This window comes from Lepisma saccharinum, chromosome 13 (assembly GCF_977018435.1).
Source record: "Lepisma saccharinum chromosome 13, izLepSacc3.1, whole genome shotgun sequence".
NCBI classification, from domain to species: domain Eukaryota; kingdom Metazoa; phylum Arthropoda; class Insecta; order Zygentoma; family Lepismatidae; genus Lepisma; species Lepisma saccharinum.
The window spans coordinates 83,985,452-84,009,989 of NC_139241.1; the positions used below are offsets into that span (position 1 = coordinate 83,985,452).

Consider the following 24,538-nt stretch of genomic DNA (forward strand, 5'->3'; position numbering starts at 1 on the left):
CAAAACACCATAGATGAATGTAATAATAATAATTATTATTATATTATAAGTAGTATATTCGGGCGTTTTAATGTGACTGCCACCAACAATATTTTGTCGCCCCCCCTTCCCCCCAGTCACTTTTCCCTGGCGCCGTCACTGTCGACCACCCAGGCAGCACGAATAAAACACCAGCATTATTATGTATCTAAGAGGTATAATTATTGACTGCAATGAATTATTTCAAGCACATGAAGCCGAATACTTCAGTTAGTTTGGTGTATGTATAAATTACATTTTTCTTGATTCTTGCAAACCTTTCTGCTTGTCAATTTTTATTTACTGCCCTTTGAGATCCTCTACAGTGAATTCCAGGCAAATTGAGTGACTGGTTGTCTTTTGTTTTCCATGAACGCACATGTTGAAGTCATTTCTCGTCAGCCAATGCCCGTTCACTGCCACTTATTGGCCCACCTGCATGTATACGCCTTGGGTTTATCTGGCACAACGCGGACCGGGGAGTAAGCGGAAGCCATTTTGCAAGGCCAGAGCAATCCGATGGAAGAACAATAGATCTAACCTGCAGAGTGGAAACGTCCTCTGGGTTTTTTCGTTCCCTTTCCTCGTCACCATCATTCGGCGACGAAAGCTACGCATTTTCCTCGACACAGGATGTCCCTTCAACGCCTCTCTGCGCTAGGTGAACTTGACCCCTTCGGCAGACAGGAAAATGTTTCATGTGCCGTGACTCCTGTCCTACCACAAAGGTCAATGCAAATGCAGCTGCTAGGTGGCGCGTCGGTCGTTTGGAAGTTCGTCCCCACGGGGAGATGTCGAATTGAGGTCTGTCTGTACAACTGATACCTCTCCTACACAGAAACGACTTAATATAAGAATGGTGTTCAACGAGACTGTATTTTTTCTCGGTCTCGACTGCCAATAGTGTAAAAAACATATTCTTGGATTAATAATGTGTAAAGACACAACAAATGGTAATTTTAATATTAGATCTACAAGAAGAGTTATTCTTTTCTGAAACAAAAAAAAATGGCTAATGCAGATACAATTCGTGGAAAAACAATCAGATTAGACTGCGAACTCTCGGAATAAAGACTGAGTTTTTAATTCTTTATTGTTTTGTTACTGTTAATAATAAGAATACAGTATAAGCACTTATAAGCCCTGAAAAACAATTTCGCAATTTCTGATTAGTATGCCTGAATCTATCAGTGCCACTTCTCCTTGTGCTTTTTCACAGCGCGCTACGACGTCAAGGGGTCCCGGGTTCGAATCTCGGCCTGGACATGGTGCTCCTTGTGAGTGTCCCTTCGTTAATATCATCACTCATCCTCATCTTCGCGATTAACCAAAAGTAGCAGAAAACCGAAGTAAAATAAACTAAATCTGCGGTTTTGATACTGCATCTGATTGACCGATCTTTATCTACACACCCTGCTATCTCAAAAAAGGAAGCAAATCAAAACATTTCCATAACTGCTGAGACGTGAATACAAAACCATCAAGTCGTGGGATTGGAAAACAAAAGCAGAGGATCCGGATTGGGAAAGAAGTTGTTTACCTTTTTTCCAACCAGGATTAAACGCTTTGGGAGAGTGAACATGGCCGGCTGAGCGAGTGGGGGAAAAAAAGTGAAAGACGTTGTGGAGGAAGCGTTTCTGCTTCCGTGAATGTCTCCTTGCTTTACGCCTGGTGGCTCACCCTTCCTTAATGACTGTTAATTGTTATAGAGTGTTCTCGACAACCGGTACAGGAGGAAGCTACACCTGGAGGACCAGTAGCGAGGTGTTTCGTCAGCGAACTGCACTCGGATAACAGTTACGGCCAAGGGTGGTTCTCAAATAAGAACTGCAGTGCTGAAAGAAATTATTATTTTACGTGCAAATTTATTAACTTTACATTCCACAAGAAGCATAAGTACGTACAGGGTGTCCACCAGTCTGGAAAATTTAGGGAATTTACTTTCTCTGTCCTTCTTGTTTGAAAGCGTGAAAATGTTTCATGAGAAGTATTTCTATTGTAAAGGTGACTGTTATATTTTTATGGAGGTTAAAATGTCACTTTGTCCAAATTGACGAAGATCTCCAGTTTACGTCACGCGAAAATTCCCGACCAGATGAGCTCACCTGGATCTATCCAACCTTGGAAGAAATTAAATAAGCTCGAACTTTCACACAACTTCATCAAAATCTGTCAACATTTTCTGTAATTCATCTTCGAGAAACTGATAAAAGACACCTTGCCACTTGCACTCTCCTCATTGGATACTTGAACAACACTTTATCTATTATGCAACACACATGCAGTTAAAGACCAATGCATCTATTGTATCTTTGTATCTATGCCGAAACTTCCTCACAACGACTATCATATTCATGCCAACCAGCAAGTCACACTAACGGCAGCTAAATTATTTAAAATAGCTTTTCTTTTAAAAAGCCACTCGACACATTTTCCAACGAAATCGAAAAACAAAAGGCGACATTTACATCAATACTTAATTTGTTATTAGAGGTTATATAACTATGAGACTCGTGGTAAAATTACTTATATGAGCGATTCAACAGTTAACATGTGTGTATACGAGGGTTGATCGAAATGTTCGTGACTCTCTCACTAGCTCGGGAACGGTTTGTTGCTTGTGCGTCAATTCATGTCAAGTTATCCATAAGCTGTATTCAATATATTAAGGCGGTGCTAAGAGTAATAAGGGTTATTTTCGTTCATTTCGGACTAGGAAACATTGGTTTTTTGACACACTCCTTATTTATAATTATTTTTTTCTGCTTGTGCTGCATTTTTATCATATTTTTAGATTTCTTATCTGGACTTTGCTTCATCGCGGTCACTTAGTGCACTTTAATTGCTTCTCCCAAAATTCAACAACGGAAAATACATCTTTCACTTCGGCCCAAGTGTAGACAAAGCAAAGGTGAAAATATGAATACTACCATGGAAGCTTCAAGTCAAAAATTGGTCTTTTCCCTATAGTTATAGTAGCTTAAACAACCAAACATTTTCTGTTGCGATTAAACAAAATTGGCTCAAATGCTGCGTTATATAACCTACATCCATGAAATCAACAACCAAACATCCTGGTGGAAAGAATTAATCAAGAACTTTCGCAAGTCCAACTTGATTTGATTTAAGTTATTTAGCGTCGCTAAATATAGAGGATGAGTGATGATAGGATGACATTGATGAAGGGACAGTCACAAATGACACCCACGTCCAGGATTCGAACCTGGGACCCTTGTATTAACCACAGAGATCGGCACACATAAGTCCGACTCTTTCGTTATTTCTGAAAAATTCAAGATTATTTTTAAAGTCTGAAGTAACAGTTGGGCTGAAAAGTTCGTAGGCTAACATAGTAAAAATTATTTTTTTGACAAAATTCGATTTTATTATTCAATATAGTTGCCTTCGAGGGCGATACAACGATTATAGCGGTCATACAATTTTTCGATGCCATTTTTATAGTACGATTTCTCTTTAGCCTCAAAATAGGCCTCAGTTTCGGCGATTACCTCTTCATCAGTGCTAAATTTCTTTCCAGCGAGCATTCTTTTAAGGTCTGCAAACAGGAAAAAGTCACTGGGGGCCAGATCTGGAGAATATGGTGGATGGGGAAGCAATTCGTAGTCTAATTCATATAATTTTGCCATCATTTTCATTGATTTGTGACACGGTGCATTGTCTTGATGAAACAGCACATTTTTCTTCTTCAAATGGGGCCGTTTTTTCGTGATTTCATCCTTTAAACGCTCCAACAACGCTATGTAATAATCGCTGTTGATGGTCTGGCCCTTTTTGAGGTAATCGATGAATATAATACCATGCGCATCCCAGAATACTGATGCCATAACCTTGCCAGCCGACTGTTGCGTCTTTCCACGCTTTGGAATCGGTTCATCACGTGCAGTCCACACGGCTGACGGTCGATTGGACTCTGGAGTGTAGTTATGGAGCCATGTTTCATCCATTGTAATATATCGACGGAAAAATTCGTGTTTATTACGGTTGAATATCGCTAAATATTGCTCCGAATCATCAAAACGTTGTTGCTTTTGATCGATTGTGAGCACGCGCGGCATCCATTTTGCACACAGCTTTCGCATGTTCAAATATTCATGCACAATATGTCCAACACGTTCCTTTGATATTTTTAAAGTCTCAGCTATCTCGATCACCTTCACTTTACGATCATTTAAAATTATTTTGTGGACTTTTTTGATGTTTTCGTCGGTAACAGCCTCTTTGGGGCGTCCACTGCGTGCATCGTCTTCGATGCTCATTTCGCCTCGTTTAAATTTAGCAAACCACTTCTCAACGGTTGATTTTCCTGGTGCAGAGTCCGAATAATGTTTATCAAGCCAAGCCTTGGCTTCAACAGTATTTTTTTTAGCCAAAAAGCAATGGTTTATTAACACACGAAATTCTTTTTTATCCATTTTTTCACAATAACAAAAGCTGCTTCACTCACAATGCTATATCTCACGAACTAATTATCCGGCAGCTGTGAAATTTATACACGTATCTTTTGAAGGTTAGTACTAAGTAAAAATCACATGGATTTAATTCTAGTAACGCCATCTATGAGTCAGCCTACGAACTTTTCAGCCCAACTGTTATGTCGACTTTTTATTGTTTTTAATAATTTAAAGTTAAATTTTCTGAGATTTCTTCGTAGCCCGGTGCTTGTTATAACAACACACAAATCAGTTCAAATTACACGGACAAAAATGTGTCAATGATTCACTTCAAAAACATATTAACATGTAATTCTGAGTAAGCAAACACTCATAATTCTCCTGGAACTTGGTATAATCGTTCTAACCAGTTCGCTAATTCGGCTACGTTCCTGCCGCTAGTTTTCTCACACCAACAGTCGAGTCAATTGTTTAAGAATTGCTGGGTATTTTGTGGTAAATGCAGTCAGAACTACGTTCATCACATTAAACGAATCTGATACTAAAGTAACATAACCAATTACACGTGTCGCTGTGTTAGATATAATCTATGAACTTCTTTACCTTTGACGTTAATCAAAACTCATTCTTCATCACGTTATCACGAACAAATCTTCTTCTAGTAAAGTCCACAAGAAGCTCTAAAACGATTAAATACACTAAAAACAGAGCAGTTCTTGTTTTCGCTTCCTTACTTCTTGGAGCGATTCGCCTTGTTTTCCATACAATAATATATTATTATAGATTGCATTATTACCGTGTTGTAAATAGGGAGCGGATTTTTAGGTAAAAACATATTTGTTTTTGTTGCTTCGGAAGAAGACCATATTGTTGCAATGTAAATCGTTATTTCACATAAAAATACATAATTTTACCTTCAGCACATATTTCTATGGAAAGAACATAAAATGCACATATTTTAGGCATTACAGACAAAATAAAGTTTACGAATTCTTTGTGTAAATGCATATTTTGGATTTCATGCATAAATAAAGACAAAATATCCGATAAAATAGCGAATTACTATCCTCTATGGAACTTCACAACAAAGTTTGAAGCTTTTGATTGCGTTGAAATGAGTTTGACAAAACTAACGATACTTCAAGATTTATTGAAAGATGGATGTTTACAAAACAATTTGTGATTCCTGTCTGCAAATATAAGCTTCTTGTGTGGCATAGAAAAACTGAAAACTTCAACACAACTGCTTTGCGAAACAGTAGAAAACGTTAGTGCAGTTGAAAACCAACTGAACACTCTATCAGAGACATGCATGCAAGTGAAAAAAAAACACAGGCTAACAAAAAATGTGTAAAGTTGCTTAGACTCTGTGATTATGTAGGTAATATTGCGAGTGTACAGTGGGATCCATGAGTATTAGCGTGCAAATTGTCCATCACCATGTTCGTGCACTTTATTTGGCCCAATAAGAGCTTCAAGAATTAAGAAAAATCAAAACAAGCTGTTGACAACTTCTGCACCAGCAAACATAAAAATCCATCGCTTAAAAACGCATAGGATGTAAGAGAAAAATTAATGAAAATAGTCATGGACAATTTGCACGGTAATACTCATGGATCCCACTGTACATGACATCCCTTACCTCAAATATGCACAAATGTGTGATGTGGAAAGATTGTTTCCGCAATGGAATACATTAAGATATAATTGGCGTGCATTTTCAATTGACAATTTGCCAATGTGCTTTGATGTTCATTACAATAAATAGAATGTAACAAGCATCTAACACCCTGCTGTGAGAATCTATTTCTTTGACAGTTCTTGAATGAAAATATTTTTCACTTTAAGCTGCATATTTCCGCTGTTCTTAGAACATAAAAATCAATACTTTTCAGTTTTTAGCACCTAAAAATCCGCTACTTCCTTATAAGTGCATTGCTACGAAAATACACTGTCACTTCGAACTTTCCACCAGGTGGCACTAAGCTACGTTCCTGAACATGGCATACGGACAGTAGCGCCAACTTTGGAAAAATATTGTGTGGGCTGAACGCGTATATTTGTTTTATAATTTTGTGCAATGCCAATTGCCAGGCTGAGGATTTGTCTAAAATGCTTTTTTTTTTTCTTGGCCAGAAAATGAAGGCTCTTACGTTTAAAAACAGTTACAGGTCATTATCGAGAGCAATACATAAATTTCATAATGGTCGTTTTTACCCATTTCAAAGACAACATCTTTTTAAGCGTCTAATACGGGAAAATTATGAAAATCTGCCGAAGTTCACCAATTGTAGTGCATATTTTGTATTTCTCAGTGCTTTTTACCTGCCCATTGTGCGAATTTTAGTTCCTATTGATCATCCAGCTTATAAGCCCTTATCTTCCCTTACTGTCAGTAATTAAGTTGTGAGATTTCTTTAAATGTATAATCATGAAACATTTTATTTCCTTAAGTGTGGGAATTTTATTGCTTAAGTAGAATATAATAAGGTGCAAATTACTGGGTAGTCTCAGGTCCCATATAACTTGCGCCACTGCACACGGAATATATGTTAGCCACTACTGGAAATTAAACATTCCATCAAAATGTGATCGGTTAATCTTGCTGTGCAAGTGTCAGGTAATGCTGCTATTCCCCTCCTCGCCCTATGATGCGTTTTCTTTTTACAATAGAGTGAATAACTGGGAAATTGCCCTTCACTTCTCACATTCATTTTCTCTTGCAAAGTCTATGATCCCTTGTAAATATCATTAGATTCTGGCCAGGTCCGTAGCCAGAATTTTCTGGTGCAGCCGCTATCTGAAGTCCAAAACTTACGTATTATAGAAGATGTTTAATCCTGCTAATGAAGTAATTTATTAATTGCCACTGTACACTATTTAAATTAGATATTTGAGGATTTCGGAGGAGGGCATCAGCATGTCTGGCTGTGTCTAATTCTGGCCTTGCAGACATTCGCTTGGACTGTGTTTACATGTTCCAGAGTTAATTTATGAAACAAAAGCCAGTCTAATTTTCGTACGGAAATCTTTGTTGAACGTAGAAATGTTCGAAAATTAAGAAGGAAAAGGATTGCGTGTCAGTTATCTGGGCGTTTCCCCTTAGACCCCAGATCGTGGCTGTGCTTTGTAGATAGCTATCGGGTCATAAAGAGGAATGTCCGAAGCTATTGTGCCATTCCTTAACAACGACAGGGTAAAATAAATTACTCTCGAACCTTATAGTGCCGGTACTGATCGAACGCTGACAAACAAAACTTATCGACTCCTGGTATTGAAAACTTGTTACATACAAGCTCAGACTACTACAAATATTGAAAGCACATAAAAATTGGGTAACTTTATCGCCTCGTAACATGAGATCTCAAGTTCTATACAAAGGCAGAAAGAGTTGACATGAACTAAAATAAGTTAGCAAAATATTTCTATGCAGTTTGTTGTGTAACATGAAGCTTGTTTATTTCCATAGAATGAATTAGTTTTGTTTGACAGTGTGTACGAAAATTAATCCCTAATCATCAAGGACATTTTTCAACACCTGGAACAAAAAACAACTTTTTATTCATTTTAAATCTTTATCTTTTCTATTTATTTGACATTACTTTTCTTCTTGGAATAGGTTTCGTAATACAAAATTCCGTGAACTTAACTATAACCAGGTTGAGCAATAATTGTGAAGTCTGTTGGGGGGGGGGAAGATCTTTTCATATATATATATATATATATATATATATATATATATATATATATATGATCATGGACAGGGGGGGCAAACAAGGCATATTTTCCTCAATAATAGCGTATTCCCCTCAAAAAAACATTGCTTAAATTTGAAATTATCATATTCATGCAATAATTAACACATATTATTGTAGCTGTAATGAAATTATATGTGAAAAATATATAATTTTTGGTTGACTTTCATTTTCCAGGGGGCCACGGCCCCCCACCCTTCTGGACGCCCATGTATATGATGTATGGATGTGTGAAATAGATCGTAATTAAATGGTATGCATATTTATTATCTTATACATAAATATAAAAATAGATTACTAACTGCCTTTAAATCCCTTATATTTACTTTTTCAATCGTTAAATAATAAAAGTATTAGGAATTAGACCTAATTGCATTAATGCAATGACTCGACCTGGAAGAATAGAACGAACGTTACTATTCTTTTCAAAACATCCCACGGAACACCTCAATTTCTCTGTAACCCTTCTTGTTTTGATGTCACTACCTGGTGAAAGTTTTTGCATTGACCAACAATGGGACCTTCCAGAACAATGCTGTTACAGGCTGTCGATCCCATGTCAAAACCTTTCTTTGTGATATTTCCTGAATGATGAAAGGGGGGTGAAAGGAAGGGGAGGTGGAAGACCTGGAGAGCAATTCTGCAACCCAAACCAAATAAAGTAAATGTAAGCAAGTTGATGTTGGGAATAGGATGCGTTCCTGTACACAATTTGTTTCAAAATTTGGTATAAAGTATGAAAATCACGCGATATTTCTATATTTCATAGTTTAAGTAACTGCATGTTACTTATTTTTCGATGGATGTTCTTTTGTGAGTGTCCCTTCATCAATTTTATTATATCATATTTCATCCTCATCGTCGCGATTAGCCAAAAGTGGCAGGAAAGCGACGCTAAATAACAAAAAAAAAAATCAAATGGAAAGCCTGCTTCGCCAAGTCATCGTATTTCTTCACTTTGCTTCACGCGTTAATTAAACGGAAGGACAACGTATGTTCCAGTGTAAGTAAAAAATTATTCCCTTACGAACATACAAGATGAAAGAAGGAATGACAACAGCAGTGAAAATTTTGCCTACAGTATACCGTGGACTGTACAGTGTTTGTACTTTATTTAGCTGGATTGACTGGAATTATTATTGGCCACCAGAACTTCCAAAACTGGGGAGGGGGGCAAGGACAGCTCACTTTCCCTTGGTAGATAAGGCTCATCATATAGTACGGGGGCAAAAGTGGTGAGGCAACTCCCCCCCCCCCCCCAGCACTCGCCGCCACTGCTGGGCACAAATACTATTACATTTTATTTTACGTCACTTTCCCATATTTCGGTTACGAGAAATCAGCTGATGAAGGAACGATCCAAAACAAAAGTCCCGTATTCGAACCCAGACCCTTACAATTACGAATACCACACTTCGGACCCCAACGGCCAATAGAAATGTCCATCTCTGGGTGTACGAACACTTTGGGGAATGTACAGCTAAATTAGCAATAAAATCATAATTTAAGGCTATCTTCAAAATGTTTAGGGACTATTGGTCAAAATTTGGAGGCGTGTGTAGTTCAATCACTGCTTCTACCAGTGTATATTATTCTAGTTTTGTGCTTGTTACGTTGTTTTATATATATAAAATTTCGATGGTGTTCTAAGTTTTTGCAAATACTTCAGTTTCGTAAGGTCGTAACGTACACTGGCACCGTTAAACTTCCACGATTTAGAACTATAATGACACACAATTTCTTTTGTGCCTGCTGTGATCAGAGCTATTTATTTTCTAAATGCCTGTAACTGAAAGACATACAAAGCCGCGTAACAACAACGTTACAATTCGCCTACACCGACAACTCTTTTGTTACATAACGCCCACCGATAACAGACAATGTACAGAAGAAGAGTACACTTTAATTAAACCTTTGTATTCCCTTAAACATGCGTATGTCTTTCAAAGCTTCGACATTCCGAAGGTTTTGCAAATGTCCCATGTTAAAACACAATTATTCAACACTCGCAACAAACAGTGAAGGTGTCTTTGTGCTTCTTGTTACCTGTTCGCACACCGGAAACGGTTTCTTTGTCCTGACAATGCAAAAGCGAAACATTCGTAGACATTACGAACGGAAACGCAAGCGAAGCTACGAGATTCCGCGAAGAAATGTGCAAGAAACCTTTCAAAACTTTTAGCCCTTGCACACAACAGCAGTTTTCAAGGGCTTCGTTAGCCAACAATCGGTTTGCTGGTACACTGATAACCGTTTGTGCACAAAAACTAACACTGAACTTGATGCGTTGAGCATTGCTTTGTACTTACCCCTTTCTCTGGGAATACTTGTGACGAAGAAACTTGTTTAAGGCACTGTCCATGCACTACTCAAGATGCCGCCACCACTTTTCGCACCGGCACAAAACGCGCCACGTACTTCGAGTTATTCACCGACTCTTCTGCCTGCTGGAACTAAAGGAACTTTGCGCTGTGCAGGAGAAAAGCCCTGTGCAGGGGTGTCCACAATCCTCCGTCTCGCAGTGTTGACAGGCGAATGATTTATTACCGTAAGCGGCAACATTTTATTGGACGTCCATCCATATGTAAAACTGGACACAACTGCAAGATGACTCACGTCAGCTGATATTAGAAACTTTTTTAATGCCTATGAATAACCAATGCTCTAGAAACACAGTCATTTTCAGGCTCTGTCAATAAAGTTTGTCTAATAATCAACCTGATATCATGGAAGCAATGGGGCATACTCCCCCTCCTCCCCGGCGTCAACCGCGGCCCTAATTTTGGAGGAGTCTGATCAAATTTCGGGGACGTCAACTTTGCAAACGAAAAAATAATTACGTCATTTCAAAATTTTAAATATCAGCAATAAACAGCATCACAACTAATTTTATTTCAGGGGTACATGTCTACATTGACGGATTTAGCGGGGGGGCACAGGAGCACGTGCCCGCCCCCAAGCCATGTCTAAGTATTATGAAAATGGGTGGCACTGCTAAATCGTAACAAACAAAAAAGTTTGAGCAACATAAAATAAAATCCTTTCCAAACTGCCAAAGAATAGATAGAAAAAGTAACACAAATAGTCTAATCACTACACTGGATCTTTTTGAACTATAGATGTGCCGCCACTGAAAACTAATTTAATTCAATTCAATCTTTAATTTTGGACCTAACAGCTTGTAAGACGTTCTTTGTTCATGAGTTCTTTCTAGAATATACATAATTGCTTTACATTAAAAATATCCTCACATCTTTACAAAAATAAAATCATTTCCTTTTATATTTTCTTAAGAATGTTAACAGATTATATCCCAGTTGAACTGAACATCTTGGATCACCACCAAAATTGTCAAATTTATTGGAAAATCAATTTTTAAATTATATAAAGTTTTGAATGATGTATTTTTCCCTTCTATATTTTGGGTATTCCAGTATTATATGTTGCACGTTTGCACTATCCAGCCACATTCACTATAATATAAATAAATAATAACAATAAAACATTCTGTCTTTATCGGACATTAAATTCTAGTTAAACGTTACAATTGGAATCAATACGTGGAATATTTAGTATTTTAAACAAACATGGCGGCATCCGTCTGATTTTATAATATTCAAGAAACTTAACTAAGTTCTGAAATTCAAAATTAACTGATATAATTAATGAGCCACAAAGTCAAAATTGCTATATTAAGAAAAAGTCAAATTAGCTAAGTCCAGATGTTTCAGTTTCAATGTTTACTTTCTTTAAAGTTCGTATCTTCTTCTTTATTACGCATATTATTACTGTACTTACAGTTTTCCATAGTCGCCATCTCTATAAATTACACAAAAATACGGATCACAATAAAGCTACATCAACCGTCCATTTGTCAAGGTTGCCAGGTTCTCTATTAACCATTCAGAATGACATCGCCTGATCTCTACACTGTTTAGAAGTTGTGAGCAAATTCAGAGAAGTAGAAAAAGATATTTTGAAGGTGAGTTAAATTATTAATTTTAATCATTCTTTTTATTATTATTGTTGTTGTTTAAATTTGATAATACTTTTGCTGACGTATGCCTGAAGATTTTGTGTGGATTCACATTGAGATTACAAATTTAAAGAATGGATTCTAATCTCGTCTAGGACCTCGCGATGCAATGATCTTTAATGTAATGAAACACTGCAGCAGGAAGTTTCGATCTGGTCACGTGATTCACAAGTATCAAAGTATTTTGTTTCGATTAGGCCACTGGTAATAATATCCACTTGTTTCTTGAATTCATGAATGTCTTACCGAAGACAGATTTTAAATACATACTTGAACAAAAGAAACATGAGTAACTCTGAATATTAACCTTATCAATGATGTCATAACTCCACTCTACATATCTGAACGACAATTATTTAAGAAGGATGAAACGTCGCAAAGATTAGATAAATGTAAAAGATTGATTGTATCACTCTTTTGAAAATGGGTAAGAAATTTCCGACACAATAAGAAAGGGGGATAGGACAGATTATAACGGATGGAAAACTCGGTGTGCTTGGCCGTGCAAAACTCTCTCATTTCGAATGCTCCGTCAGATGGCAGTCTAATCGGTTAAACGAATCGTAATAGTTACTTAATACTAATATCCAGTAATGACTTTGGTAAGAGAGATTTCTATATGATCAGATATACGTATATTCCAGATATTTATACGCTATGTTGAAATGAAACTACGTATTAGTTTGCTTGAGGTTAAACGTGATTGGCTGATGGTATGAAAGCCCGCAGGGAGGGTCAATGAAGGAAAAATTCTCTATTTATTCTTCCCTTTTCAGTTTTACTTCTCTTTCCTCGTTTTCTTCTCTTCTACTTCCTTCTCTTCTTGAATATTTCTCTCTGTTTCTTCTCCTGTGTTCTCATTTTCTTTATTCTCTATCTTTCTTTTATTATTTCCCTTTCATCTCTCTCTGTCACTTCTATATTACCCTTCCTCTTTCTTTTCTCTCTGTCTGTCTGTGTTTGTCTCGCATCTATTTCTATCTTCTTTCATTTTCTTCTCTCTCTTTCTCTGTCTCACGTGTGCATTTTTAGCTCTTTCTATCCCTACCTTTCAGGGGTCCCGGGTTCGATACCCGGCGGAGGCACAAGTGGTTCGGATCCCACTTTAAACTGTAGGTCCAGTCCCAATTAGCCTTACTGTGCATAAAGTGGACTTAAAACACCAAATCAACCAACTATCCCTACCTTTCACTTCTTAATTTCTCACTTTTTCAATTTCTCTCTGTGTGGAAAGGAACGATAGGATCTGGCTTCTTTATTTATCATCTTTTCACTCGTTCTGTAACGCTTGTTAGACCACTCTCTTCCGTAAGACGTTTCTTATAATTATACATAAACATGACGTTAATATATTCCATCGAAAGACAAATGTTTTCCATTTTGCCGGGGTCACCCATAGCTGACAAATTCCTCTAAGAACCTGACGAAATAATAGGCTAGTTGGATACGATTCTGTACGTAACAGGTGGAAATCCCATATTACAGGTTACAGTTGGGAATCATTGGCTTATTCTTGGGCACACTCAACGAAACAATAATTCTGGCATCACCTCACAACCTGTGCACAGTCTCTGTTATCTTGGTACTCGAAATGCTGCTTTCAAATTTATTGTAGGTGCAGGACAAGACGCAACACGCCAAGCATAACTGCGTCATCCTGTACAGTGCGATACACAAGGCAAATTGTCTATGAGTATTTTCATTAGTTTTTACGTGTGCTGGTGTCATCATCTTGTTTGGAGTTTTCTTTTAATTCTTGAAGCTCTCATTACTTTAAACAAAGAAACACAACAAGCTATGGATAATTTGTTTGGTAATACTAACGCATCCCACTCTGCAAGACCTTCAATCGTCACTATACGTGCTTTTGCATAATTGAAACAGATTAATTAAATTCGTTGTTCTGGCAACCCTGACTGCTATGAACTCTCGCAGGTGAGAGATCTCCCAGAGGGGTTACACTTCGGTTGACATCTTCTCGCTTTAATAAGGCCGCCAGCAAGTGTCGAACAACGCTGATATTTGATGTTTATGTCAACTTATTGTCACTGCTTCTTTGAATGTTGATTTATAATCTTACCAAGCTGTGTTATCGTCTTATTTTGGTGAGATGGCAAGTAGCGCCACTTCATTTTTTTGCAGAACTACGTGGATCTTGAAAGGTCAGACCACGATTACTAATAATGTGCCTTGCTTTACTGGTTCGTTTTTTCTACATTTTCAAACAAATCCTTTAAAAAATATACATTGCAGTAAGGAAACTTACCTAAATTAAATGATAATATTAACATATTTACCACGATCGCGATGAAGATGCTTGTATATCTAAGCCTTCCCGTGGTTTCGAGCTTCAGATGTTTTTTGTTAATATTGTACAACTGGATTCTTATACTTATGTGTCATATAAACGTATTTTACTTATAGTGTGCATATAGTGTTATGTTATTGATATTTGTTAACGGTCTCTTAATCCGAAATGTTTCCTCATCAGTCCAATTTACGTAAGCTTTTAAATCTATTCTGTGATTAGTTTTGTATTTTGACTTCATGTGCTATTTAGAATTTAGAATTTCTTTATTCATGGGCGAAGTTCAGCCTGTGGCTGCTGTACCACTTAACCCGCAAAATCTACTACAATAAAACAAACAAAATACAATTACTACTATAACATACGAATTCCATTACATTTTCACTTCTAAATATTTCAGTAATTAACACACTAAAAAGATAAAAACAATTTTTCTCATTCACACACATCAAAATGTTCATCTTGGGTTCAAATCTGCTCATTTTTTGTTTTGATTTCAACGTAAGCATGCTGAATCTAGTCATGTGTACTGAGGATTTGTCCTTGCTCATGTAGAAGTACTTTTGTTACTGCCCTTTTAAAGCTGTTATATGTCGCACACGAGATAACATCTGGTGGCAGCGCATTCCAACAATATGCAGAAGCAGCTTTGAAGGATGACAGGAATATGGATTTTGAGAATCTGTCCAGATTAAGTTTCTTAGAGTGTCGAGTCGTGTAGTTGTGTATGTCGTGTCTAAATTGGAGTCTGACGTATAAGTATGGTGTTTTTGTTTGCAGAATTTTGAATATTGTGCAGGCCAGATGTAGTTTTCTGCGTCGTGTCATATTCAGCCAATTAACGTCATTTAAGTAAGGCAGTATGTGATCCCTTCGTTTCAAGCTAAATGCAAAACGTATACAAGAATTCTGTACTTTTTGTGCAATTTTAGCATTCTTTTTTGTTAAATTAACACCGTAAACAACGTCACAGTAATCGAAAATTGGAAGAACTAGAGCTTGCATAAGGCGCAATTTAACATCAGTCGAAAGTAAGTGCGATGATTTATAGAGTGATCTAAGTATACCATAAGCTTTTGAACTCTGAGACGTTACGTGGTTTTGCCAGTCAAGTTTCTCATTAAATATCACACCTAAGTTCTTAACAGTTGTGCAGTGTGGGACCCTCACATCATTAATATTAATTGATAACCCATTTATTTGAATTTTATTTAAGGCAGCGCTAGAACCAATTAATGTAAAGCAGCATTTACAGGGGTTAATTACAAGACCATTACCATCGTACAGTACTATAAAGAAAATACAGAGAGGAAGAAGGTCAGGGGTTTATCCAGAATTTTCCCTTTAGGGTGTAAGTTCATATTTATGGGGTATAAACATAACGTTAGAGCCAAAGTGGCCATAAATTGGACTTTTGTGAACAATTTTAGGGGGTGTTGACAACAGGGGCGTAGTGCCCACGTAAGGCTTGTAAGTTCAAGTACAAGTTGAAATTATTGAAGAAAAGGTATTTCATTCCCGTATTTATATAGAACACACACAGAAATATCAGACTGCAAGTAGAACTTTTAACGAAACAATCGGGGACTTGTTTCGATTCGAGTTGTTGTTTCTCTGTAAGGCTTCTTGAGAGGACTTACGTGTAGGTGAATGGAAGAAATGATTTGGACTCGCCCATGGCGGGTGTGTTTGCTTACGTAGTATCTTCTCAACCAATGACAGGGCGCCCCGATTCTCAAGCACTGTAAGGCGCATTACCAGTGGGTGCTAACTGGCGAGAATTTCTGTCCCCGCTGCGTCCGACTCATAGACGAACTGTCTGACTCATATGTTTGTTTACCACGGCCGGAAGAGAACCAAGAAAATCGACTCCAGTGTTGTTTCAACAATGCTTGACGGGAGGTGTAGCTAACAAAACTGGTGTCATTTTAAATGTGTAAACTAACTATTAAGTTCACAAAGAGATGGTTTAATGTTGGATATTACCTTCATTAGAAGCAGCGAAGTTAACGATAAAAGAGGAATGTCTGGCAATCCTAGATCCGGCAGCGCCCGCAAAGTTTGGCGCGTGCATCCCAGTTGACCGTAATGTTAAAGCATGCGCGTAATACTTAGCGTTATGATTTACAGAATTTTTTTCACCTTTTCCTTTAACTAAGTTGCTTGATATGCTTTTCAAAATGTGTGCAAATATCGTAACCATGATAATGAGTAATATTTTCGAATGCATTTGCATTTGCAAATTGTATCCTACGCATTTCCCACAAATGGCTTTTTAGTGAAAGAAAAATAATAATAAGAATAAAAATATGACATGACCTTTCCAGAAGAAGAGTTTGTGTCCTTAAGTAAGCTGTATGCAAAATTTTTCAATTGCTACGAGTTGAAAGTTGACCTACAGGTAATTTATTCTGAAGCCGAATATCGAGTGAAGAGTGTGTTTGAACTTAATGAGTACTTGCGTACTATGTACTCATTTGGATGAAGCTGTTGAACAAGTGTACAAACTAACAGAATTGTTCCTCACTGTTCCTGCCTCAAGCTCGTCGGTGGAAAAGTCGTTTTCTGCACTGAAGAGGATTCATACATTTCAACGCAGCACACAGACTCAGGCAAGGAAATCTGACTTTGGACTGATATCCATTGAAAAGGAGCTGCTAAAGACATTGACCAGAAACTCCCGATTCTACGACGACGTGATTGAGGTGTTCAGACTAAAGGATCGTCGGATCGAGTTACAGTATAAATGAGAATTTTCATTAAGTAATACATGCTATTATTGTTAACATAGAGTGTGTGCATTTTATGTTTGAAATTGAGTATGCCCATGCATGACTTACATTCAAATAGATTCTATTTAGTTAAAATGTTTTTGGGTTTTCTTTATCCAATATTCAGGTCAGGTTTATCTAAAGAGGCCTTACACCTTTCATAGAATCACGCTACGCCACTGGTTGACAACATTCTGGGGTGGGTGTTGTGGTGTGTGGACAAATCACTAGGGGGTGGGGGAGGGAGTGGGGCTTAGAGAGAAACATGCAACTTGCAGAAGACACACACACCTAATGACGGATAGATCGACATTATCCTTCGTTCCTTGTGCGTGGTTTTTACAGTATCCTTATTAGACTGTGTGTATTCCAAGTCCAAAACTTATTCTTCATTCTTGTTCTTGTAACACTGAAATCCCTCCCCTTCTTCCCTGCAATTTTTTTTGTGAGAAAACTTTCTAGAACAAGATTGTTGATGAAGAACCCCCCCCACACACACACACACTATCTGTCTGTCCCCCAATACAGTTGCTTCTGGCGCCGTCACTGAATCCCAGTCAGCGATATAACTACTTCCGCAAACACATGAGCGAATTTATTCGCTAAACTTTTACAGCATATTACTCAAGAGCAAACAACACATACTCCGGTAAGAAACTGGAGAATCGAGGCATAAAATCGCGTAAACAAGTGAAATCGTATTTACACTGATGAATCACAACGTGAACATGAAATGTACCACACCATGAATAACCTTACATCGCGAGAAAGTTATGCGTACGTGCAAGAATGATGTTTATTCGCATTTCTCGATATGCGTAATCGAACCATATACGCTATTTGATGCATATTTGAACACGGTTCATTAATTTGTAAGCTACTACTAAACTTTTTTCTGATATGCTTGTGATATTTTTCATCAGCAGCGTTGCCAGATAATTTCAATCGGTGTGATTTCGGAGAGACAGAATATTTTCAGTTCCTTTTCTATCTTGATTTCTTTCTTCTTCTGTCTCAGTCTCTCATTCTCTCTTGTTCTTCTCTTTCCTCCCCTGTCTCTCTACTTCTGTTTTCCTTTCTCCCTTTGTTTCACATTCTCTTTCTTTCCTTCTAACTTCTATTTATTTCTCCATTCCCTCTCTTCCTGTGTATCTTTCTTTCTACTTGCCATTCTCTTGCACTTTCCCCTAATGTTCCTCTATCTATGTATCTTTCTCTCTTTCTTTCCATGGCTCTTCCTTTCTGCAATTCCTTCGTCTACCGTTTATCTTACCTCTTCCTATTTTCTTTTTCTCTCTCGGCTTGCAGCTAATAGGCGGCAGAGCCTGCCACCTACCGACAAAACCGAACCGCGCCATGTACTCCTTTCAGCAGATCATAATAATACATGACGGTCGCGGTTGGACTGGTCCTGGACGAAGATTCAATAGGAGCGGAAATAACCCGTTACACGCGCCCAGAACAAAAACTAGTCTCAAACGCAGTGGCGGGTAATTACAAAGAAAACCGCTCAGGTAGAGCGAATTATACAGGAAATTCAAGCAAATATGTAAAATCTTTAGAGCAATATGCTTCATCTTTTAGGAGGTCCTAGGGATCCTGATCTCCCCCCCCCCGAAAGACTCAACAAGTGATAAATTTAAATAATGAAAATATACTTGTTTAGTATTTGTTGCACAATCAAGGTTTATTTATTTTCGTCGAACTTACTAGAAGGCAAGGATTATATTTGGATCATACAGCTTTGAAGGACTTTACCAAAGAAGATTTATACACACTACTATTTATAGCGGCATAAATATTAATGAGGAACTTTATTTTTCGTCAACTGTAACTAACATGCTTTCTGTTATTCAATAAGAACTCAAGTCAATTCTTTATCTTTCTTAAATTGATTTCCTTTCCAATGCCAGGCAGGACAGTTGCTTTTATACAAATTTTGTCGATCTTAACTACACATAAGCTCGATAATGAATGGACCCCTCCCCCTAATACATACGTCCCTGTTCACCTTTGCAAATGGGAAAAGAAAAGGTAATCTGTGATGATAACAATATGCGAGATACATTCGAGGAGTAGCTTACTTCTTAGGCGCCATTATAGGGTTTACAAATAAGACTTTTTCAAATCCCAGGATATTTTGGAAGGAGGAGAGTGGAAGCTAAGTCTTCTATACACAAGGCCGGTGCAGAGCGTCTTTCCTTACATGCGACGTCATCAGTGGTAGGCCATGAATTGCATCACTGTCACAAATGTTTTGTTGACTAGCGCAAAATTGACTTACTGTAAAAGTAGTAATTCTATCTTTGTCTAACGGTAGGAAAGAAACTATCACATGTACACCGCAAACAGTTCTTAATCCGTCACTTTATCATATTTTTCACTTCCGAAAAGAAATGAAAAGTAGACTTTGATAAGACGCCCAAATCGTGAATGAACAATTTTATAGAGGCAGTCATGACGTAAAATTTCTTGCAAACCCGTCAGTGTTTAAACGAGATAACAAATCTCCTGATAGCAAAGAATTATTTTAAATTCCAGATAAAGATAACTAAAATCACAGAAACTTTATATTTCATTCTCGCCGATACTCACAGCTACTTTCCCGCCTCTGGAACCCAGTGGCGGATTAAAGACGTTCTCTCGGAGGGAGCGGGCAGCCATTACGGCGCCCCCCTAACTTTCGACGCTCAGCACACTTCCGTCACAAACTACAGTCCTACCATATGTCATAAAATCACTGTCATAACTAAAATGTTGGAGACCCAGCCGTGTGTAATGTTTTTTTTTTTAAAGACATAAAATGCATAATAAATGTACTTCGAACATAATTCTTTCTATACATGTAATATGTCTAATTTTCATGTACAATATGTATGTGATTTACACATGTACAATATGGAGCGACGTTAAATAAGAAAATACACATGCAACATATTAACACTAAAGTATCCAAAGCTTCTTTAATACATATATATATACAACATATATTATTTAAATACATTACATAATCAATTCATCCACCTCATAATAAACCAACAGCAAAAATTATGAAGACTGTCTTTCAAATATGTACGCTCCTTTTCCTCCAAACAATTGTTCATGCATTTAAGGCAAAGCCAATTAAAAGAAGTCTTATTTTTTTCTCTTTTCTATAATGCAATGTAAATTACCAGAAACACATATTGCGAGCGAGGCAAGATAATTTTTAGATCCAATTTTTTGCATTGAAAACAAGATTGATTTAATAGGGCGCAAGTAATTCCACGGGGCGCCATAGCATTCTCTCTTTTACAACTTGTTTCATTTACATCGTTCGACGCCCCCTAACTACGGATCGGAACTTGATAAGAGTAAGGAAAGGACATTTTACAATTTATTTTCATTTGCGTAAAATTTTAAACCAGGAGGGGGGCCAGTTGCCCCCTGCAGGTGCCCTTGGTCTTCAATGTTTGCCCCCCAAAATTGATTTCCGTCCAAGGTTGAGGGCAATGCCCTCTGCCCCCTTGTGGTTGCGCCACTGTGTAGCACACCAATCATTCGAAGTTGTTTAACTTCAATAAAATAAAGACTGTAATAGGTTTCTCAAAAATCAAAATATTGATTTTTGATTCCAACAGATGTGACTGTCAGGAATATGGAGCAGTTTAAGATATGTCTTGCCCCAAACAAGCAAGAAGAGCACTGCTGTGTCACTTTCCATGGTTGCTAATTCTTAGCTCTTGGGTATCTCATAAAATGCCACAATGTTTGATACATTTCGTTCCAACTTTGTAAATTTATCAATACATTGTTTTTAAAAAAAGCCCTTGAGAGAGGCGCAGAATAATTGCCCCTTTCGCCCTTGCAGCAAACTACTAAGATTGATAGTTGTAGTTGGCTTAAATGTTTTCCTTGTCACCCTAGTAGCACTGGGGTACATGTCAGCTGTTCTCTCTCCCTGGCTATGGCCTTCCACAGTGACTGTACATGAAAATATGAGTGAGGAGGCAGAAGTGGCGGGAATATTTTCTAGTCGCCCCTCCCCCCCCTTCATCATTCTTATCTTTGTTCGCCTCCTGTCTCTTGTCGCCCCCTTATCATTCGGCCTTTGAATTATTATTTTTAGGAATACAGGGCTATAAAGGGGTTATGATCCCCATCAACCCCGACCCCCCCCCCCACTTGGGCAATTTCACTTAAGGAAATGAATTCTCAACTTTGCTTTTCTTTCTTTAAATGCTGATGTTTCTACTTCATAAATGCTAACACTGTCCCCGTGCTATCAAGGGGACCTGGGTCCTGTCCCATGGCCGCATTTTGAGGGAGGGTTTTAGGGGTCAACCCCCCCCCCCGAAACTTCTGCCATGTTGGATTAATGACAGTTCAGACACCAAACTTTGTAATACATTTTCAAAAATGTTTTCGCAGTTTCACAAAAATACAACAGGGAGACAATCCTGAAATGATCGCGCTAGAATTTTCAAACATTTTGAATTCTGAAATTTGAGTGAAACGGGTTTAAATCTCAGAATCGCAGCTCACCCGCGACCCCTTCATTTTCACTTCTGCTGTCCTCTTTCCAGTGCTGTCCCTGGATCAGATTGAAAGTTCCCTTGTGATTGTCCCAAAATTCCCATTCCAACTTTTAAATTCTCTGTTCGTTAAGGGTCTAAACCCCTCTTTATAAGAGTTCAAACCTAGGATATCCAGCTTCGTAGTGCATTACATTCACTACCATTACCCAGCGGTCGATATAGTACATACATTTAACCCATATGCGGTCCTATAAACCACATACTTGTGTAGTGCATAGTGGTTGTATATAATGCTGTTTTGTAAGTATAGGAACAATATGAGCGTCGGAAAGTGGGATCGAACTGGCCTATAGAAACCCCCCCGCCCCAAATTGACATAGTTTATTGCAAGTTACAAAATAACAGAACGTTTGTTAGTTTTATTGTTAATAACGGAAATAATGTCCAGTTAGTTAGTATTCGAACAAAACAACCAAAGAAAAACGGCGTTAGATCGAAAAATTGAGGTGACAATACAAGCAGCAGGCTATGTTTTACCATTTAATCCAAAGAATAACTGGTTCCACAGTTTTCAAAATTCCAAAAAATAAGTTTTATGTGAATAGCCAAAAAACATAAACTTTATGACTAAAATTTCTCTCTTACTTTTAAATCTTTTTCTCGAGGTATCTAAAATTTAATAAAAAAAATATAATAATTGTGCATTTTAGAACACACTGCATGAAACGTAAAAATAAATAAATAAATATAAAGTAAAAAGAGTTTTGCTGCATATTCACACTTCTGATTGATAGAGTGGAAAAGTCTCCTCAAAGATATGACAGCAATAATAATAATAATAATAAGAATACGTTTGGAATCAATTAGATTATTATTATGAAATTTTAATTATTATTATTTATATTATTCAAATTTCTTGCGACGCCCATGAGAACAATTATGAGTGAAACCCCCGAAAACTTTTGCTGCCTACAGCCATGTCCTGTCCCCGATGAAAAGGAAATTAAAGTATTATACATATCTGTGCATAAATATGTAGCAAATAAGCCATTACCATGTAAAACGTTCTTTCTATGTGCGAATTGTTCAAAATGAACATTTGAAGTTGACTGATTTCATACACTTTATGTGGTGCTCCAACCAAATAACTTACATAACAAAAGTAGGCGATTGTCCTGACATCTCTTATTGAATGTAGCATTTTACTGTGCGTGATATGCATCTTGCTGCTACCTAGCGGCTTTTTGAAGAAGTGACTCAGGGAGAAATTTTTAAACATATTTTCATTTTGTAGACTACGACTCTTCGTTTTATGAATATAATAATGAAAGTTTGTACATATGCTAACAATAAAATAATTTAAATCGTAACAGTAATCAATTAATCTGCTTGTTTAAAAACTTTCAAGGTGCATATCCACAGGCGGATTTAAGGGGGGGGGGTATGTGCCTTTGAAATAAGAACGTCAGAAGCAGAGGGCATTAACGTCATTGCATTCATTGAAACAAAATAAGTTGTAGAATTTAAAAAAGGACGGAAATAGCACTGGTTAGTTTATGTAATGCTATACTAAGCACCAATATGCCTTACTGTTGAGGTTGATTACCTTTTCCTCAACAGATGGCAGCTCGAGAATAAAATAAAATTCTGTAAGGTTTGTGTTAAAGGTTTACACTAATATAATAATTGTTATAAGAATTTATTAGGCTAAAATATCTCATTAAAGACTGAATTACAATTTTTTTCAATTTATTGATATTTAGCGCATAACGTGCATTTATTTTCAAATGCTCACAGATAGATATTACATATTGTTGAAGAAGAGAGGAGGCACTTCGCGCCCAAAATACGCTAACCGCTATTAATTGCCTTACCTGGGATTGAATCCCAAATTTTTTACGACGCGATTATTTTCGCGTTTATCAGTTTAATAAGATAATGTTTTGTTGAATTGAAATTACGATACCTTTACGATATTTAAGAGGAAATTATATTTGTTTTGTGTTGTCCGTTTAGGCACCACGAAAATTAGAAAAATCGAGGTGGGAGTTCTTGTTACAAAAATAATCAGGAATTTTTACTTGAAATATACTTTAGTAAGAATAATAAACTAGACACACTTAAGAAAGATATATAATGTCTGTCACTGTCTATACTGAGTACCACTCATTTTCTCTCTGTAGTTGTGTATGTCAAACGTAGTTCTCTGGACAAATTAGATTTTTATTTTAACGGAATATGAAATTAGACTGTGGAATATAGACGTGTCTACGATGGAGGGGGTTCATGGCGAGATGATGAGAGCGCTGAACGGGCAAATAAGGAAAATTTTGGAAGATGTATTTCATGGGCCTCCCCGATGGCGCAGTGGTAGCGTCGTTGCTTTGTAATCATGGGGTCCCGGGTTCGATACCCGGTGGAGGCACATAGTGGTTTGGTATCCACTTTAGACTGTAGGCCCAATCCTGATTAGCCATGCTGTGCATAAAACGGACTTAAATCACCAACTGAATTAATCAATTGATTGATTTGCTTTATTTTACTTCGCTTTTGTGCCACTTTTGGATACTTAGCGAAGATGCGGACGAGAGATGATATCATGATAAAAACTGATAAATGGACACTCACAAACATCCATGCCTAGGCTGGGATTCGAACCCGGGACCTCAGGTGTTGTAGCGCGATATGCTAACCACTCCGCCACGGGGGCCTGCGAAAATT

General features: G+C 37.4%; 1 protein-coding gene across 4 annotated transcripts in view; it reads right to left on the reverse strand.

Moving 5' to 3' along the window:
• Window positions 1–10,627, reverse strand: part of jar (Myosin heavy chain 95F jaguar) — a 165,096-nt gene extending 154,469 nt beyond the window's left edge. For all 4 annotated transcript variants that reach the window (XR_014442899.1, XM_083134578.1, XM_083134577.1 and 1 more), the window contains exon 1: window positions 10,495–10,627. The gene's annotated coding sequence lies outside the window, so the exon portion shown is untranslated. The remainder of the gene's footprint in view (window positions 1–10,494) is intronic.
• Window positions 10,628–24,538: the final 13,911 nt, after the last annotated feature.